At 44.1% G+C, this 19,847-nt stretch overlaps 1 protein-coding gene across 4 annotated transcripts in view; it reads right to left on the bottom strand.

Annotated features, from left to right (window-relative positions):
• ADGRB3 (adhesion G protein-coupled receptor B3) overlaps positions 1-19,847 on the bottom strand; it is a 1,384,867-nt gene that overhangs the window by 778,919 nt on the left and 586,101 nt on the right. The window lies entirely within an intron of this gene.

Genomic DNA, 19,847 nt, shown 5'->3' with positions numbered 1-19,847 from the left:
CATCCATTGTTAAGGACTCGGTGGCCGGATTCTCAGCCCGCTCCTTAGCAACCATCTCAATGCAGTAAATTACTGCATAAAAAATGTGGTAATTACCTCTCAATCGAACAAATACACATTTGTTATTTAACGCAAAATTCTTAGTTAATTGCAGTTTTAAAACTGATTTACTGCAAGCACTATTTTCCCGCATTTTATTGGCCGTCATTTAACCCTTAGTGAATTGACCCCAATAATTTGTGCAGTTGATTAATATTTAATATCGTTTCCCTCTATTTAGACTTCATAGGTTAGAAGTATTGTGTGTTAACTATATGTCATGCTGTGATAGTGCACACTTTCTGTACAAAAGACTTTGTGGTTTATTTACAAACACAAAATCTGGAAGAGAAATAGGTTTTTATAACTACCCGCCAAGAGAAGATCATGGAACAAATTTATGAAGTTTCAATATTCTGAACAAGGTATCATTTTTGCTGATAAAAACAAACTTTTTTTGACAAATAAGCTATGATCTTGCCATATGTAATATATATTCATTGTTCATAACAACACGTTGTCTTCGCACAAAATGTGCAATTCATTTGCTGCCAAAAGGGATGTAGTACTTTCCTTTGGAGCAGAATGCCAGGCCTCTTGGCAGTTTAAGATTATATATTAGCAGAATAAGACACTGGCATTTTTGCTATCAATTAACATTTTAAAATATGCAATTGCAGCTATTTTTCTTAAGGGAGTGTATATATATATATATATATATATATATATATATATATATATATATATATATATATAGACAGAGTACATAATGACTTAAAATTAATAAAGTAATTAGAAATATGGCATTGAAGTTGGTCAATAGTGAATATCCTGCAATTATGATATTTAAAAACTGATAATATGCATTTAAATCAGATGCAGCAAAACTTGTACTGTACTGAAAACAAGTGAAAATGTCTCTGAGCATGTCTCTGTCTCTGCATTAAGCAATTTCAACCACTTTCAATCAATTTACCAATACAGAAATAGCCTATTGAAGCCAGGTACAGTGTAACTTCACCTTTTCAGAAAGGTGAACTAATATCCTAAACCTTCCCCAGCTCCCTGGCCCTCAATGTAGAGTGAATACGATTGGTCATCACCAGCATGTGACTGTACTGATTAATCAGAACCACACGGATCCATCCCAGCAACTTAAGGGAAAATAGAGGAAGTACAGTATGGTTTTCAAACCCCAGGATCACTGCACCAAGATGGATGGACAGTGAAACCATATCACCCATGAAGGAAAGTGAAGCAGAGACTTGGAGGTGGGGAGTGTGTAAGGTACTAGTTTACCTTTTCATTTTTTAAGAAAAGTTGAATTTACACTTTAACTTAAACTTGTAATCAAAATGTGGTTCAAAAAATTGTCACCTCTACAAAGTTGTCCAAGCATATTCCTTGCATAAAAACCTAATCTTCAAAAGGAGGGCCTTTTTTAATCAGTTAACTCTTGAAGTGACCTAAATTCTTAACCCTAACCCTCAACCTGGCTCCTAAAATTAACCTTCAACTTCGAAAGCACCCCAATTTCCCTAACCTTATCTTAATCTTATTCCATAAGACTAAATTCACCCCAAAAAGGACATATTAACTTATCAAGTATAGAAAGTATTATAGCTAAATGCACAAAGTCATGAGCTGAGATTAACACTGATAAGATCTTAGTAGTCAACAGATGATGTTTACACACCTTGAATTGTTTATTGCAACTTGATAAACATTGTAAGGTTAGTTTACTAAAGAAGCACATCTTGCACAGTGTATTTTCACTTTAAAAGGGTTAGTATTTCCTGCAATTATCTTAAAAAATAGCATTTGTGCTTGTGCATTATTGGATGATTGAAGTAATCAGTGCTTTACCTTGTTTACTAAGCCAAGTCAACATTCATTTTGCAAATTAACATATTCTAACTCAACCCCCCAGTATCCAGACCTTAAAATCTTGTAAAGTCAATTGCTCAAAGATTGCTTAAAAAAACAGCACGGCCACTATGAACTATTAATTAATCATACATTTCATAAATTATACTTTAAGTGCAACATACATAAAGCTGCTTTATTGTTTTTATTATTAAAGCCCAACTTCAACCAAATGTTTTTGTTTTGTTTTGGATAGAGCAAAGAAGGACCTCAGTCATGCATTTTTTTTTTTTTACTGCTGCCTCTATCACTAATATATCAGGCATAATATACTGTAAAGTATTTATACTACTACTACTAATAATATCTATATTTAATATAGAGTTAAATAAGGCTAATGTTTTTATGGATTAAAGATAGTTGTTTCCACATGTCCATAAAAATGTAGCCAGTCATTTCATAGTTTACAGAAACATACACTTCTGGTTTGATGGTAAATGTTGTACCCTGACTGGACGCTGTGTATTTTCCCCGCTATGGTGAATGTGATGTTATTTTTTTACTATCCGCTGGTAAGAAGTGATGCTGTTCCCAAGCTAAGCTTGGTGGAAGTGGTGATGACAGCAATTTGTTTCAATATTTTTATTAGAAACATACAAGAGTAATAACAGTAATTATATTTGTCATAAACTGTAGAGGTCCAATGGGGCGCCAGCAGCTCCCACTAACATTTGGTATGTAACATGTATTTGATAAAGACAATATATTTGGTTATACTGTCTTTAGTACTATCAACCATCCAAGAACAATGTATTCAGCTAATTCTTTATAACCACTATGTTCTGAACTGAGCTGGTTGACTGGACCCTCCGGGGAGAGTGATCCCGATGTGATAGATTTGGTCAGGGTCATACTGTGCTGGGTCCTTTAGGGTAATTACTCCACCTCTATGGGTTCACACTGTGGAGTAACAGAGCCTATGGTCCTAGCCAGATGACAAGCCACATCCGTTTCCTTGCTCCCCTCCCAGGGGGTGTCTACCTCAGCAGGACCCTAGGTCTCAACAGTCCCCATAATAGGGAGAAGGGAGTGGTTCACTTTGGTCCAACTGTAGATCAATCCATGGTGTAGTAGTCTATCCTCTACACATGTTATTCAAGTATGAGTGATAAGTTTCCTTGCAAAGAGCTGAGTGTGAGGTCTTCAGAACGCCAATAACAAGTCTGGTGATATGTACCATGAAAAAGAGGTAAGAGAGAAAGTCAGTAAAATTAGGAGGGGTAGAAAAGATATAGAGGAGGGGGAAGGGGTATGTGGTCCCTCTGGAGATTCCTTCATGTGTGTAGGTGACCCGGGTAAAGCGGGATCTTTATATGAGTGGCCCATGGTTTCCATACCATTTCAAAGCATTGGATCGTGTCCAGCAGCTTTGCAACTGTGTGCTCTTGGGTCATGATCCAGCATATTTTCTGCTTAGCAGCCAAGATTGACACTGTCACTTTTTTCCAGGCTTTCGCTAATGTTATCTTGGCTCCTAAGCACATGAAGAAGATAAGTTGTTGTGTGCACTTGGGGGTGTTGTTCACCCTACGGTTCAAGAGAATATATGTGGGGTCCTAAGGAACTTGAATCCCTGTTACCTTTCGCAGCACATGAAGGAATTTGTTCCAGTAGCTTCCTATTCGGGGCAAGACCACCATATATGAAGCATCGAGCCTACATGATCACATCCTCTAGAGCAGAGGGGAGAGGTGTCTGGATATATCTTGTTTAATCTATCAGGAACGTAATACCATCTTGTAATACCATTATAACGGACCGTTTGAGGTAAAAAAATGTCCTATTCTGAAGAGCCCCTTGTTCAGCCACCAGCGGAATGCGTATATATATTCATGCCTGGGGGGAAATCAGGTTGTGAAATAGATGTGGGAGGGGTCTCAGAGGAGAGATCAGTTGTGTTTGTTTATGTATTGTGTCACACAGTGTTAGAGGGTGAGAGAGCATGGGAGCCAGGATAGCCGGTCTGTGTTTTGCTGGCCGCCAGATAAGGAAGTCTGGCGTATGGTGGAGGACAGCCTGCCTCTCCATGGAGACCCAGTCTGGTTTGTGGCCTTTGGAATATATGATGGAGAGTTGGGCTTCTTGGTAATAAAGCCATAGGTTAGGGAGTCCTAGTCCTCTTTGAGATTTAAGTCGGAGTAGGGTCTCTTTGGCAAATTGGTATCCCTTATCTCCCCAGACAAAGCTGACAATTTTGGATTGAAGCTTAGTCAAAGTGTTTTTTTTTAATAGGAATAAAAATGGAATGAAAAAGGTATAGGAGACGAGGCAGTAATGTCATATTTACGGCATTTAACCTGTCCAGCCAGGATAGGCCCCCTTTTGACCATGTGTTTAGTTCTACTTCGAGAGAGCGGAACATATGTGGATAGTTGGCTGTGTATAGGGAGCCAATGCTGTTGGTCAGTTTGATTCCGAGGTAGGGGATCGCTTCCACTGCCCAGGAGAAGGGAAAGTGTTGTTTAAGCTGGCCTAATAGTTTTGATTGGACAGATATGTTTAATGCTATTGACTTGGTTACATTTACTTGGAGACCGGAGATAGACCCAAAATCCTTAAGTAGCCGGAAGACATTGGGGGTAGACATTAGAGGTGAAGTGAGAAATAATAGCATGTCATCTGCGAAGAGGGCACACCTATGTTCTTCCTGGCCGCATTTTACTCCCTTGATGTCAGAATTGGTTCTAATGGCTATTGCCAATGATTCAATCGCGATCGCGAAGATCAAGGGCAAGAGAAGACAACCCTGCCTGGTCCCTCTTCTGATTTTGAAAGACTCATTATAATGCCCCACTTAAACGCACTTGGGCATTCGGGTTAGAGTAGTGTATAAGCCTAAGAAATTTGACTCCAAACCCCCAACAATCAAGGATGTCAAAGAGGAAAGGCCAGGACACTGAGTTGAAGGCTTTCTGAAGACCTAACGATAACAGGAAGCCTTCCTGATATGGCCCCCCATCCCATTGGGATTGTAGGAGAAAGATCAGGTCAATTGCCCTATGGATTTGGTCCGGGCCTTGTCTCCCTGGCATGAAGTCCACCTGATCTTTGTGAATGTATCCAGCAATAAAGCTGGAAAGATTTTTGTCATGATCTTAAGGTCATTATTTATCAGCGAAATGGGCTGATAACTACTGACCTCACTCACGTCTTTCCCTGGTTTGGGTATGACTGAGATAAAAGCATTATTCAAGTCACTAGGTAGAGGGGCTCCATCCCAGAGAGAGTTATAGAAATGAGCCATGAAGGGTACTAGGAGGGTGCCGAATTTCTTATAGTAGCAGATCAAGAAACAGTGCCCTGGGGTGAAGGCTAACTTCAAAGATTTGATAACTTCCAATATTTCATCTGAGGAGAAAGGTTTGTCTAGTAGTTCCTCGTGGGTTCGTTGTAGGTGGGGTAGGTTGGCATCTTGGAGAAACGCCTCTCTTGTCTAGGGGTGCGTATGAGGTTGGTCTTTGTATAGGTTCGAGTCGAAGTCATGGAAAGAGTTCATGATTCCTACTGAATTCTGGGTTAAAGTTTCCGTCTTGGTGCGAGTTTTGGGGAAGGCTAGGGTACAGTTTTGGGGAAGGCTAGGGTACAGTTTAGAGCCTATCCTGTCTTTTTGGTAGTAAAAGCGAGCCCCTGTCCATCTTAAGTGTTTCTCGGCTGGTGGTTAGGGAGAGGTTCGATCTGACTCGGGCTGAATCAAGTCTAGCCAGGCTGTCTGGGGTGGAGTTGCTTTTGTGGCATTTACTGAGCAAACAAAAGTGTTCCATCCACTGCTGTATTTCAGCACTTCTTTCACCTTTAATTTGGGAAGCGAGCTGAATGAGTCTGCCTCTCATCACCGCTTTATGCGTAGCCCATAGAGTACTTGGTGAGACCGATTCAGTGTCATTTTTGGAGAAATAATCTGTTAACACTATTTCCAGGACTGTGCAGTATGCAGGGTTGCTCAGTAGCGCTTCATTGATACGCCATTTAAAGGGGACCCTTCCCCCAGATGCCCCCCTTAGGGTAAGTGTCATTATGGAGTGATCAGATAGAGAGGTGTCGTATATTTTAGAGGCTATCACCTTTGCGAGTGCATTTGAAGGAAAAAAGCTATGGTCTATCCTAGAGTGGGTTTTGTGCAGGATGGAGTAGTATGTGTAATCCTTGGTGCGGGGGGTTCATTTCCCTCCAGATGTCGACTAGGCTGTGTGTCTGTACAATCTGTACTACCTGCATGTCACAAATCAGCTGCGGAGCTGATCTGTGTCTCACCTTTACTGCTGTAGGCCGGCTGGCACCTGTTGTTCCTCCAGCTTGTGTTTAGCTCTGCTGCTAGGGATGAGCCGAACACCCCCCTGTTCGGTTCGCACCAGAACATGCGAACAGGAAAAAAGTTCGTTCGAACATGCGAACACCGTTAAAGTCTATGGGACACGAACATGAATAATCAAAAGTGCTAATTTTAAAGGCTTATATGAAAGTTATTGTCATAAAAAGTGTTTGGGGACCTGGGTCCTGCCCCAGGGGACATGGATCAATGCAAAAAAAAGTTTTAAAAACGGCCGTTTTTTCAGGAGCAGTGATTTTAATAATGCTTAAAGTCAAACAATAAAAGTGTAATATCCCTTTAAATTTCGTACCTGGGGGGTGTCTATAGTATGCCTGTAAAGGGGCGCATGTTTCCTGTGTTTAGAACAGTCTGACAGCAAAATGACATTTTGAAGGAAAAAACTCATTTAAAACTACTCGCGGCTATTGCATTGCCGACAATACACATAGAAGTTCATTGATAAAAACGGCATGGGAATTCCCCAAAGGGGAACCCCGAACCAAAATTAAAAAAAAAAAATGACGTGGGAGTCCTCCTAAATTCCATACCAGGCCCTTCAGGTCTGGTATGGATATTAAGGGGAACCCCGGCCAAAATTAAAAAAAAAAAATGACGTGGGGTTCCCCCTAAATTCAATACCAGACCCTTCAGGTCTGGTATGGGTTTTAAGGGGAACCCCGCGCCAAAAAAAAAAAAAAAAACGGCGTGGGGTCCCCCCAAAAATCCATACCAGACCCTTATCCGAGCACGCAACCTGGCAGGCCGCAGGAAAAGAGGGGGGGACGAGAGTGCGGCCCCCCCTCCCTCCTGAACCGTACCAGGCCACATGCTCTCAACATTGGGAGGGTGCTTTGGGGTAGCCCCCCAAAACACCTTGTCCCCATGTTGATGAGGACAAGGGCCTCATCCCCACAACCCTGGCCGGTGGTTGTGGGGGTCTGCGGGCGGGGGGCTTATCGGAATCTGGAAGCCCCCTTTAACAAGGTGACCCCCAGATCCCGGCCCCCCCCCTGTGTGAAATGGTAAGGGGGTACATAAGTATCCCTACCATTTCACGAAGAAAGTGTCAAAAATGTTAAAAATGACAAGAGACAGTTTTTGACAATTCCTTTATTTAAATGCTTCTTCTTTCTTCTATCTTCCTTCATCTTCTGGTTCTTCTGGTTCTTCTGGCTCTTCTGGTTCTTCCTCCGGCGTTCTCGTCCAGCATCTCCTCCGCGGCGTCTTCTGTCTTCTTCTCCTCGGGCCGCTCCGCACCCATGGCATGGGGGGGAGGCTCCCGCTCTTCTCTTCTTCTTTTCTTCTCTTCTTCTCTTCTTCATTTTCTTCTCCGGGCCGCTCCGCAATCCATGCTGGCATGGAGGGAGGCTCCCGCTGTGTGACGGCGCTCCTCGTCTGACAGTTCTTAAATAACGGGGGGGGCGGGGACGCACGGTGACTTGACGGGACTTCCCTGTGGCATTCCCCGTGACGTCACAGGGAAGTCCCGTCAAGTCACCGTGCGTCAGAGGGGGGCGGGGTCACCGGGTGGCCCCGCCCCCCCGTTATTTAAGAACTGTCAGACGAGGAGCGCCGTCACACAGCGGGAGCCTCCCTCCATGCCAGCATGGATTGCGGAGCGGCCCGGAGAAGAAAAGAAGAAAAGAAGAAGAGAAGAAAAGAAGAAGAGAAGAGCGGGAGCCTCCCCCCCATGCCATGGGTGCGGAGCGGCCCGAGGAGAAGAAGATAGAAGACGCCGCGGAGGAGATGCTGGACGAGAACGCCGGAGGAAGAACCAGAAGAGCCAGAAGAACCAGAAGAACCAGAAGATGAAGGAAGATAGAAGAAAGAAGAAGCATTTAAATAAAGGAATTGTCAAAAACTGTCTCTTGTCATTTTTAACATTTTTGACACTTTTTTCGTGAAATGGTAGGGGTACTTATGTACCCCCTTACCATTTCACACAGGGGGGGGGCCGGGATCTGGGGGTCACCTTGTTAAAGGGGGCTTCCAGATTCCGATAAGCCCCCTGCCCGCAGACCCCCACAACCACCGGCCAGGGTTGTGGGGATGAGGCCCTTGTCCTCATCAACATGGGGACAAGGTGTTTTGGGGGGCTACCCCAAAGCACCCTCCCAATGTTGAGGGCATGTGGCCTGGTACGGTTCAGGAGGGAGGGGGGGCCGCACTCTCGTCCCCCCCTCTTTTCCTGCGGCCTGCCAGGTTGCGTGCTCGGATAAGGGTCTGGTATGGATTTTTGGGGGGACCCCACGCCGTTTTTTTTTTTTTTTTTGGCGCGGGGTTCCCCTTAAAATCCATACCAGACCTGAAGGGTCTGGTATGGAATTTAGGGGGAACCCCACGTCATTTTTTTTTTAAATTTTGGCCGGGGTTCCCCTTAATATCCATACCAGACCTGAAGGGCCTGGTATGGAATTTAGGGGGACTCCCACGTCATTTTTTTTTTAATTTTGGTTCGGGGTTCCCCTGTGGGGAATTCCCATGCCGTTTTTATCAATGAACTTCTATGTGTATTGTCGGCAATGCAATAGCCGCGAGTAGTTTTAAATGAGTTTTTTCCTTCAAAATGTCATTTTGCTGTCAGACTGTTCTAAACACAGGAAACATGCGCCCCTTTACAGGCACACTATAGACACCCCCCAGGTACGAAATTTAAAGGGATATTACACTTTTATTGATTGACTTTAAGCATTATTAAAATCACTGCTCCTGAAAAAACGGCCGTTTTTAAAACTTTTTTTTGCATTGATCCATGTCCCCTGTGGCAGGACCCAGGTCCCCAAACACTTTTTATGACAATAACTTGCATATTAGCCTTTAAAATTAGCACTTTTGATTTCTCCCATAGACTTTTAAAGGGTGTTCCGCGGCATTCAAATTTGCCGCGAACACCCCAAATTGTTCACTGTTCGGTGAACTTGCGAACAGCCAATGTTCGAGTCGAACATGAGTTCGACTCGAACTCGAAGCTCATCCCTATCTGCTGCACTCTGCAGCTATGGGTGTCACCGGCTTCACCTGTTGCTTAACCACTTGCCGACTGCCGCACGCTGATGTACATCCCTACTTTGGGGATGGATATCGTTGTTATGGCAGCAGCTAGCTGCCATAACCCTGGTAACCCCGTGTTCAGTCGGCTACAAGATAAAAGTAGTCTCTGCATCAGATTCGCCGCAAGATCACTTTTATCGGTGGCGGGAGAGGAGGCCACCCCCTCCCGCCGCGATCCGGTGCCCTCCGCCGCTTTCCGGAGCCATCGGCAGTGGTGGTGGCGATCGTGTCCTTCACCTTGCTGGGTATAGAGATGAGTGAGGGGAAGATGGCCCCCACCCGTCTCCACACCATAGCAGGGCGGAAGCGACGTCAAAAAATCACTTCCGCCCATATGTCTTAAAGGCACATTTTTCTGATGTCATTTTTCAAATGACATATTTTTTTATTGCTTTTAAGTCCAAATATGAGATCTGAGGACTTTTTGACCCCAGATCTCATATTTAAGAGGACCTGTCATGCTTTTTACTATTACAAGGGATGTTTACATTCCTTGTAATAGGAATAAAAATGACACATTTTTTTTTAAATCAGTGTGAAAATAAATAAAATCAAGTAAAATAAATAAGAATTTAAAAAAAAAAAAAAAAACGCCCCGTCCCAGTGAGCTTGCCTGCAGAAGCGAATGCATACATGAGTACGCCCTATCTCCTTGCTCCCTTTTTCCTCTAAACTCCTTGAACGCCTGGTTTACAACCAACTGAGTGACCACCTCATTAAAAACAACCCTCTTGATACCCTTCAATCTAGATTTCGCCCTCAACACTCCACAGAAACTGCTCTTTTAAAACTCACAAATGACCTACTAACTGCAAAAACCAACCACTATTCTGTACTCCTATTTCTGGATCTTTCAGCTGCCTTTGACACGGTTGACCACCCCCTCCTCCTCAAAAATTTTACTCCCTCGGTCTCCGTGACTGTTCTCTTCAGTGGCTCTCATCCTACCTATCCCAACGCACCTTCAGTGTCACTTACAATTCTACTTCCTCCACTCCTCTTCCCTTCTCTGTTGGGGTCCCCCAAGGTTCTGTTCTTGGACCTCTTTTATTTTCAATCTACACCTCTTCCCTGGGTCAGCTGACAGCCTCTCACGGATTTCAATATCATTTCTACACTGAGGACACGCAAATCTATCTCTCCACCCCTCAACTCACTCCATCAGTCTCCTCACGCATCACTAACTTACTAACCGACATATCTGTATGGATGTCACACGACTTCCTCAAACTCAACTTGTCCAAAACCGAGCTTATAATATTTCCTCCCTCACGTGCCTCTTCCCCTGACTTGTCTGTCAAGAGCAATGGCACAACCATCCACCCGTCCCCACATGTCAGGGTACTAGGTGTTATCCTGGATTCTGAACTCTCCTTTCAGCCCCACATCCAATCACTTTCCAAAGCTTGCCGCCTCAACCTCTGCAACATCTCTAAATTACATCCCTTTCTAACCAACGAAACCACAAAGCTCCTGATTCACTCCCTGGTTATCTCTCGCCTCGACTACTGTAACTCCCTCCTCATTGGCTTACCTTTAAATAGACTATCCCCCCTTCAGTCCATCATGAATGCTGCTGCCAGACTCATCCACCTTACAAACTACTCAGTGTCTGCTACCCCTCTCTGCCAATCCCTCCATTGGCTGCCACTCGCCCAATGAATTAAATTCAAAATACTAACAATAAGTTACAAAGCCATCCACAACTCTGCCCCCAGCTACATCACTAGCCTAGTCTCAAAATACCAACCTAATCGGCCTCTTCATTCCTCCCAGGACCTCCTGCTCTCTAGCTCCCTCATCACCTCCTCCCATATCCGCCTCCAGGACTTCTCCAGAGCCTCGCCCATCCTCTGGAATTCCCTACCCAATCTGTCAGACTGTCTTCAAATGTATCCACTTTTAGGCGATCCCTGAAAACTTTCCTCTTCAGAGAAGCCTATCCTGCCTCCATCTAACAACTACACTATTTTCTGCATTAGCTCATCCCCCACAGCTATTACCCTTCTGTATAACTTGACCCTCCCTCCTAGATTGTAAGCTCTAACGAGCAGGGCCCTCTGATTCCTACTGTATTGAATTGTATTGTACTTGTAATGTCCTCCCTAATGTTGTAAATCGCTGCGTAAACTGTTGGCGCTATATAAATCCTGTATAATAATAAATAATAATAATGAGTAGAGCCCACATATGAAAACGGTGGTCAAACCACACATGTGAGGTATCTCCATGATCGGTAGAGCGAGAGCAATAGACCTCCTCTGTAACTCAAAACATGCAACCTGTATAATTTTTTAAACATCGCCTATGGAGATTTTTGAGGGTAAAAGTTTGACGCCATTCCACAAATGGGCGCAATCTTGAAGTGTGACATGTTGGGTATCAATTTACTCGGAGTAACATTATCTTTCACAATATAAAAAAATTGAGCTAACTTTACTGTTGTCTTATTTTTTATTCAAAAAAAGTGAATTTTAAAAAAAAAAAGTCCCCTTGTAAGACAGCTGCGCAAATACGGTGTGAAAAAAAGTGTTGCAATGACCGCCATTTTATTCTCTAGAGTGTTAGAAAAAAACAATATATAATGTTTGGGGGTTCTAAGTAATTTTCCAGCAAAAAAAACAGTTTTAAACATGTAAACACCAAAATCTCAAAACAAGGCTGGTCCTTAAGTGGTTAATATATGATTTCTTCCTGCTACTTCCTGTCCAGCCCCTCATGTGCTTCTCTATTTAAATCCCTCTTAGGCCAGTTCTGGTTGCTTGAGCAACATTTGTTTCTGAGCTCCCTTCGTGTAACCTGCCTTAACCTGACCTCTCGTGAACTGATCTCTTGTGTACCGACTCGGCTTGTTCTGATTACATTGTCAGCAGACCGTCCTGACCTTGGCTTGCTATCCAGCTCTCCTTTGCTTCATCCATCCATCCATCCTTGTCTGACAGTGTCTCCTGGTACTTCCCTAGCGAGCAGGGTGAACCCGGGGGTCATGACCTGGGGTCAGCACGCAGCTAAGCCCAAACCCTCATGAGGAGGTCCCTGGCAGAATACCGGCTGGCCCTTAGACTCCACACCTGGAGGATCCCGTATCACCTGCACGCCTGTGGGCTCACTGTGAGTAGTGACACTGCAGGCTTTGTCTGGGGGGGTCTCTTGGCTTTTGGGGTCTGGGGGTTGGACTTGTTCAAAGAGAGGTCAAACAGAGTGTTAGAGTCGCCACCCAAGATTACTGTACCTAGAAAGTGAGGCTTCAGGGTCTGTAGAACAGCTTCAAAGAATTTATCTTGGCGTGTGTTAAAAGTGCAGTAAGAGATGAATGTGTATGTCCATCTGTTAAGTGTGCCAGCTACCAGGATGTATCGGCCTTCGGGGGTCCTTTATTATTTTAGTAGATGAGAAGTGAACCCAGTTAGAGAAACAGACTGCCACTTCTCTCGTCTTATTGACTGAATTTGCTAGGTGTAATTCAGTAAAATTTTTGTGAAGGAATGAGGGGTTGTAGGTAGCTGGGAAGTGTGTCTTTGGTAGCAGCACAACGCCTGCTTTTAGTGTGTGGTGTTGTTGTAGTATTTTGCATCTTTTTACTGGGGAGTTAAGTCCCTGAACATTGTGCGAAAAGATCCAAAGTTTTAGATCTGTAGGCGGTGTTTTAGTCATGGCTCAGGTGGTAGTATGGTACTATGTGTGAAGTGTGCTTGCCGATCAAGGGTAATTTCCCTGGCAGGTGGAAGGCTTCCTTGACTCCATGGGGACCCAGCCCTGTATATTGTGAGGTAGGAATTCCAACAAGACCCTGTGAAAAAAGGAGGATGGGGGGAGGTGGGGAGAAAGAAAAGGGAGATTAGAGCAGAGAAGGAAATGGAAAAAGAAAAAGAAGATGCATTAGAAAACAAATTTTACAATGATATCCCAGGATACTAGAGCTGGGGAAGGACCTGCCCAGCCCTTTACAAAAAGGTAACCCAAGTCATCCTAGAAAGGATGAGGTAATCTGACTTTGACAGGGGAGAAAAGTAAAGTTCTCCTATCAGTGTCAGACGGAAGTGCACTGTAACCGCTCCAGTCACCCCCACCGAAAGTTTGAATTATAACAGTGTAATAAACTTAAAGTCTGAGCCCTGTTGACATTGTAGTAGAGCATAGTCAGCCCTATCTGGCCAATCTCCCACCCCCCCACTCGATAACACGGGCCACCACTGTGCGTAATGAACAGAGGCGATAGGCTTCGTGGTGACGCCCACCATCGGCCATGGGAGAGGATGAGATATCTGCCTGAGACCGTATGGCAGCTTGCCTGGGGAGGCAGAACACCTCCTAGTTGGGGGAGCCTCCTCAAGTGAGCCATTGTGACCTTTTAGGCTCTGTCAGTGCTAGAGTTCCATAGGAATGTTGCGATACCAGTGTAGAGCCAGGGCCACAAATGTAAAAACAACTAGAAAAAAAGATAAAAAAAGCATTAGAAAGACCCAGTTAACTTGTAGGAAAAAAACAGGAAACACGGGGAACCGGGGGGTTACGGGAGGAGCCTGTCCCCAGGAACAATCCTCCCTTGTGGAACTTGGGACCAAGGTATAATTGGGGTAAACAGAACGTCAGTCTAATGACGGTAGGTTGGTCGCAATGTACAGTTCCAAAGGGAATCGGGAGGCTGAAGATGTTTTAGGAGATGGTGGATGACCTCATGGAGGGAAGGACTCCCGTGATCATTTAGGGTGTTGTTTCTACCACATGTGAGACAGTGGGCTTGTTTGCGATGGGCATTTTGATGACGGTGCTCCTCTATTGGTAATTGGTGGAGGCAGTTCCTGGATGATCAGTCCTAGATGTGGGAGAAGTCGTTCACCTTCAGAAAATGAGGAGAAATTGTATGGTTTGTTGCAGTATGAAAAGTAGTGGGAATGTCCATCTGTAGGTGATATCTTTGTGTGCAGGACTTGGAGCAACGGTTTCAGTTGTGGACTGACTCCTATCAATCAGCATAATGTGTTGGCTGTACTGTTGAACAGCAGACCCAAACATGCTGCTGAGTGGTGCATTTTATTATACAGAATTTATATAGTGCCAGCAGTTTTCACAGTGCTTTATAACACAATGGCAGACAGTATGGTATTCCCCCATTTGGCTAAATATATTTTAAGAGTTTTTATCTATGTGGTTTATTTTTGATGAGATTACACAGAGATATAAATAGAGTTCTGAGTTTGGTACTTGCCCCTTTTTGCAACATATTTGTGCTTGCTTATGTTTTTTTCCTATTTTGTTTTTCCTGACTGTTGTGGTAAAGTAAGCCTTTTATTTTTGTCCCTATATGATTTTATTATGTAACTCTACATGTCATTTTGAAATTGGGCAGTAGGTTTTCTGGCCATGCTCTAAGAAAAGTTCCTGCTTCTGGTTTGCTTTTAGGTTTTTTGGTTGAGTTTTGTGTTTTTTTTTTTTTTTTTCACATCTCCACTCTAAAACGCCTGAAGCCAATATGTGTACAAGAAGTTTACTGATTTGGGTTTTAGCGTGCTGAACAGAGCGCATAGACACATGTTAGCTGCTGCATTTATTTCAGGTCTTAAAGAGTCAATCCGAAAGGGTCTGAGTATAGAGAACCCACAACCTTGAAGCTTGAGACATCGTTATTAGTAGTTATTAGGTCCAGAATCCTCACAGAGCAGTAGAGAGTAGCTCCTCTCATTATGGCCTCTGACACACCCTATCTGCGCCCACCAGTACCAACTCCACGTGTCTGCTACAACTGCGGAAGACCCGGCCACTCCAGAGGGGAATACCGAAGCCCCGGGAAATTCACCCACAGTCAACCAAGCGCCAACCATGGTCCACATGAAAGCGCCCAGTACCAGGGACATGACCACCCCACCCCACTCCGGATCACATGGACCTTCTCCACAAGGATTCAGGCAAGCCTGTGTCACCTGCCAGCTACACCTGGACTGTTATGCCACAAGGTGCCCAGAACTCCCCCTCCCAATTCGCCAAGGCAATGGCCCTCATTCTGAACAGCTGGATGAAGTTACACCCAGACATTGTACTCCTTCAGTATGTAGATGACCTCCTGCTTGTGATTGCCTCAATCTACTCTGAAAGCCTCCTCCACTACCTGGTTGAGCAAGGTTGCAAGGCCTTAAAGCAAAAAGTCCAGAAAGAAGGTGATTTTCCTAGGCCACTGCATCTCCCAAGGCACCCGACATCTCACTGAAGAAAGAGTTGCTGCAATCAAGGGCATCCCTTTGCCTCAAGGTCAAAAGCCCCTTCACACCTTTCTAGGATTAAGCCTTCCTTTTGATGCAATCCCTTTATGATGCCCTGAAATCTGACCCTTTCCTGCTTTCTCCAGAAGCTGTGGACAATTTTGAAACTCTGAAGGAGATCCTCTCAACAGCCTCTGCTTTGGGACTAAAAGACTTTCAAACTGTTTGTCTCAGAGAGGCAAGGACATGCCACAGGAGTTTTGGCTCAGGCCCATGATAACAGACTCAGACCCATTGGGTATCACTCCTGTCAACTGGACACAGTGGCCAGGGGGGGACTCTCCTGCCTCAAAGCCGTCTTTGCAGCCCAATGCCCCTCATGACATAACTGCCATACTGAACCAAGTACATCCCAAACAACAGTCCTCAGCAAGACACCTCAGACTTCAGTGTGCCTTGCTTCTCCCCGATAACATCACCATCCTCCGATGTGATACCCTTAACCCATCCACTCTGCTTCCTCTTCTCGAGGCGGGAACCTCTTTGGAGAATGATCCTCAACTCACTGCTTCAAAGTGATGAAGGTGGAAACAACACACTTACCGACAGTCAGTGAAACAGCCCTTAAAATCCTGACTTGACAATTTTTGTGGATGGTCCCAGGTATGCAGGCATTACCCTCCTCCATGTCTGCCCAGGAAGCAGAACTCCAGGTCCTAACTATGGCATGCAAATTGGCAGAAGGAAATTTTGGGATCATCCGGAAAACCAGAGGGTTCCTGATAGCAGCAGGAACACCTGTAAAACACAGTGCAGCTATCAAGGATGCCCTACTCCTCCCAGCACAAGTGGCTATACTTAAGGTAAAGATGCACAGCAAGCTGGTTTCCCAAGAAGCACAAGTCAATCACCTGGCAGATAACGCTGGGAAACAAGCTGCAGATTGAACGCGAGAAGTGACAGCAGAGTGAATGCATCTATCCTGGATGACCCAATAGACACCCCTGAAGAGACTGTACAAACCACTATGATTCTACAAAACCTTCCTGTAAACAGGACTCACCTCAAGGAGCAACAAGAGACAGCTGACAAAGAAGAAAAAGAAGTGTGGATCAAAAAAGGAGCCACAGAAGTTGAAGGAATCATGGAATTAAACAAGAGACTGTGTCTGCCACATAGGCCGGAAGCCTATCCCGTTACCAACATGACGGCAAAGACCACAGCTGAAAGACTTTAACAGAAATAGTGTGCATATATGGTGTCCCAGAGGTCATGGAGAGTGATCATGGGCCGGCTTTTTTTTTTTTTTTCACGGCCTCAGTAACCAAAGAGATATGGACAGCCTTAGGGGTCACACTAGCTTTCCATACCCCATACCATCCTCAGAGTAGTGGGAAGGTGGAAATATTGAATGGCACAATAAAATAAATAAAGTCTAGAATGCTAAAAATGTCTCAGGAAACAGGAATGAGTTGGCCAGATAGCCTGCCCATTGCCTTGTTCAGTGTTAGGTACACTCCAAGGGGAAATCATGGTTTGTCACCCTATGAGATATTGTTTGGTTCAGCCCCTAGACTGGGTTGTTATTTTCCACAACAGTTGCAACTTCAATCTGATGTATTAACTGATTATGTGACTGTTTTATCTCGAGAACTAACCTGTATCCATTTGAAAGTGTTTTCTTCTATTCCATATCCTGGGCTAGATACAGGAACGCACAAGCTGGTTCCTGGTGACCGGGTCCTGGTAAAGAAGTTTGTGAGGAAACACACCCTTGAACCCAGATATGATGGTCCGTTCCAAGTCCTTCTGACAACTACCACATCAGTAAAAGTGGCCAGAAGGAACTCGTGTATATACGCCTCTCACTGCAAGAAAGTCCCTGTGCCCGAAGAAGAGGCTGAGAAGACCAAGCCATGATCCTTTTTATCCTTTTTGTTGTGATTTTTGCTCAGGCCCAGGAGGTGGCCATTAAACAGAAAGATGGCATAACCCAATTCTGGTATAATTCATCCAACACGCATGTTGCCACTTTCATATCCCCTCATAGTAAGATACTTCCAGGTACTGATTACAGTGTCCAGTCCAATGAGACAGCAATAGGTCCCATGACTGTGTATGTATGTGTCACTGACACATATTGAAGTCACTCTTAGATAGAATAACAATCAACAAGCACACAGATCAATACTTCACCAAAGAGTTCAGACTGACCATTGAGAATCCCAGCCCAGGGGACAGTGGGACCTATGTATTGGGCCTATGGTGGGGAAATGGGTATTACGGTTTTAGAAAACCTTTCCAACTGAAAGACATGTTCAATAACCAAAAGTGGACAGTTCCCCAATCTACATCCAACTCTAACCCCCTAAGGCCCCATATGCAAACATTAGGGGACATGGTGGCCATAGCAGATCCTACCTTTGAGGACACCATGGCTGCAGAAACCGGTTTCTCAGATGTCAACTTGTGGCTCGAATGGATGAGGTACAATGCAGGGAAGCACAATAAGACCAATTGCTATGTGTGCGGGGGGGGGCTAAACCACATCTAGGAACAGTGCCCCTTAATGTACTCCCAGAACATGAGACCTGTGTCCTAAGCCTATTTACCAACACAACCACTAACTACTCCCTGTGTGAGCATTGGAAAAAAGAGTACCCCATAGTCACTAAGGCTCCCAAGCCAGCAGAAGGTATCACCATATATCCTGGCAATTACACATGTTATGGAAAGTACCATGGAGCGGGAAAGCCCCTTGGAAATTTCACCGAAACTTACTGTGAGTCTTACAGTGAGGTGTCTGCAGATCTAGCGCAAAATCAAGTTCAGTCCTTAGGGGACGTGTACTGGATTTGTGGGGACATGAAAATTAGAAGTAGAATGACAGGACAGTGGACAGGAGAATGTGCAATACCTAAAGCCATAATGCCCCTGCAGATTCTCTCACAAGACCCAGAGCCAGAAGCAAGTGATGTACCCAAACCAAACAGAAGATGCAGGAGTGCCCCCGCAGGAAGTTTTTACCCTCATGTATACATAAATGCCATAGGGGTCCCAAGGGGGGTCCCAGATGAGTTCAAAGCAAGAGACCAAGTAGCAGCAGGTTTTGAGTCAATGATTCCCATTATCATTGTAAATAAAAATGTAGACTGGATAAATTACATCTACTATAATCAACAAAGATATTTCTATTACACCAGAGATGCACTCCAAGGTTTAGCCGAACAGTTGGAAGCAACTTCACACATTACTTTCCAAAACTGTATGGTCTTAGACATGCTCCTAGCTGAAAAGGGGGGTGTATGTAAAATGATCCCCGAGACAAGCATATGTTGCACTTACATCCCAGACAACACCGGCCCAAATAGTAAAGTGACTTTAGCCATCCAGAAACTTGAGGACTTGTCCAAAGAACTAAAACAGAATTCAGGGCTCACCAACCCCTGGGATCAGTATTTTACCTGGATAAAGGGAGGATGGCAGGGATTGTTGACCCAGATAGGATTATCTATCCTGGTAATGGCGGCTATAATCTGCTGTATTCTCCCCTGCATCAGGAAGTGTGTGGAAAAGGCTGTTGACCAAACTACCCCCACCTATGTGTTACACTCCGTTACAGTCACCCTCCCCGAGATGCAACACCGTAGGGCTATAGGGACAGATAGCACCTGGCCACATTCCTCCAGCTGTATTGAGGGGGTAGTGAACTAGTCGCTGCTCTTTCTCTACATATGGCTTAACCTCCCTGGCGGTATGATTATTTCAGATTTTAGGTGCTGAAAGTGGTACAATTATTTTGCACAGAAATTTGGCGTTTTATATTGTGGGCCTGTAATTCTTAGGAATAACTCACTTAAATCTGTCCAAACAAGAGTCTAGTAGACATCCCGGGTATGATAAAGTTTGAAAAACGAAATAAAAAATTATAATATAATAAATAACTATAAATAATTATAACAAATAATAATATAATAATAATAAAAATTATTCAATATTGTAATCAAATCAAAAACACTGAAATTTGCTCAGTTGCAGAATTGTCGCTTTCGTTACTTTTAGTGTTTGATGACGGATTTTCCCACAAATCACTATCACTCAATTCTGCAAGTGATTCTAATTTATTATCGCTGTTTTCTAGCTGTTCTAAAGCCACTTTTGATGTAAAGGGACAGTTTTGGTTTCTATGGACAATCTCCAGTATCCAGGCAGAAAGAACAGTATTTATAATATAAAACTGCATGCAGCACACTGAACAGACCACTAGGGACAAAGGGGATGTGTAATTATTTGATACAGTACTGTAATCTGTAAGATTACAGTAT

The sequence above is a fragment of the Aquarana catesbeiana genome, linkage group LG04 (assembly GCF_042186555.1).
Source record: "Aquarana catesbeiana isolate 2022-GZ linkage group LG04, ASM4218655v1, whole genome shotgun sequence".
NCBI classification, from domain to species: Eukaryota; Metazoa; Chordata; class Amphibia; order Anura; family Ranidae; genus Aquarana; species Aquarana catesbeiana.
This window is presented reverse-complemented; position numbering and strand designations above follow the sequence as displayed.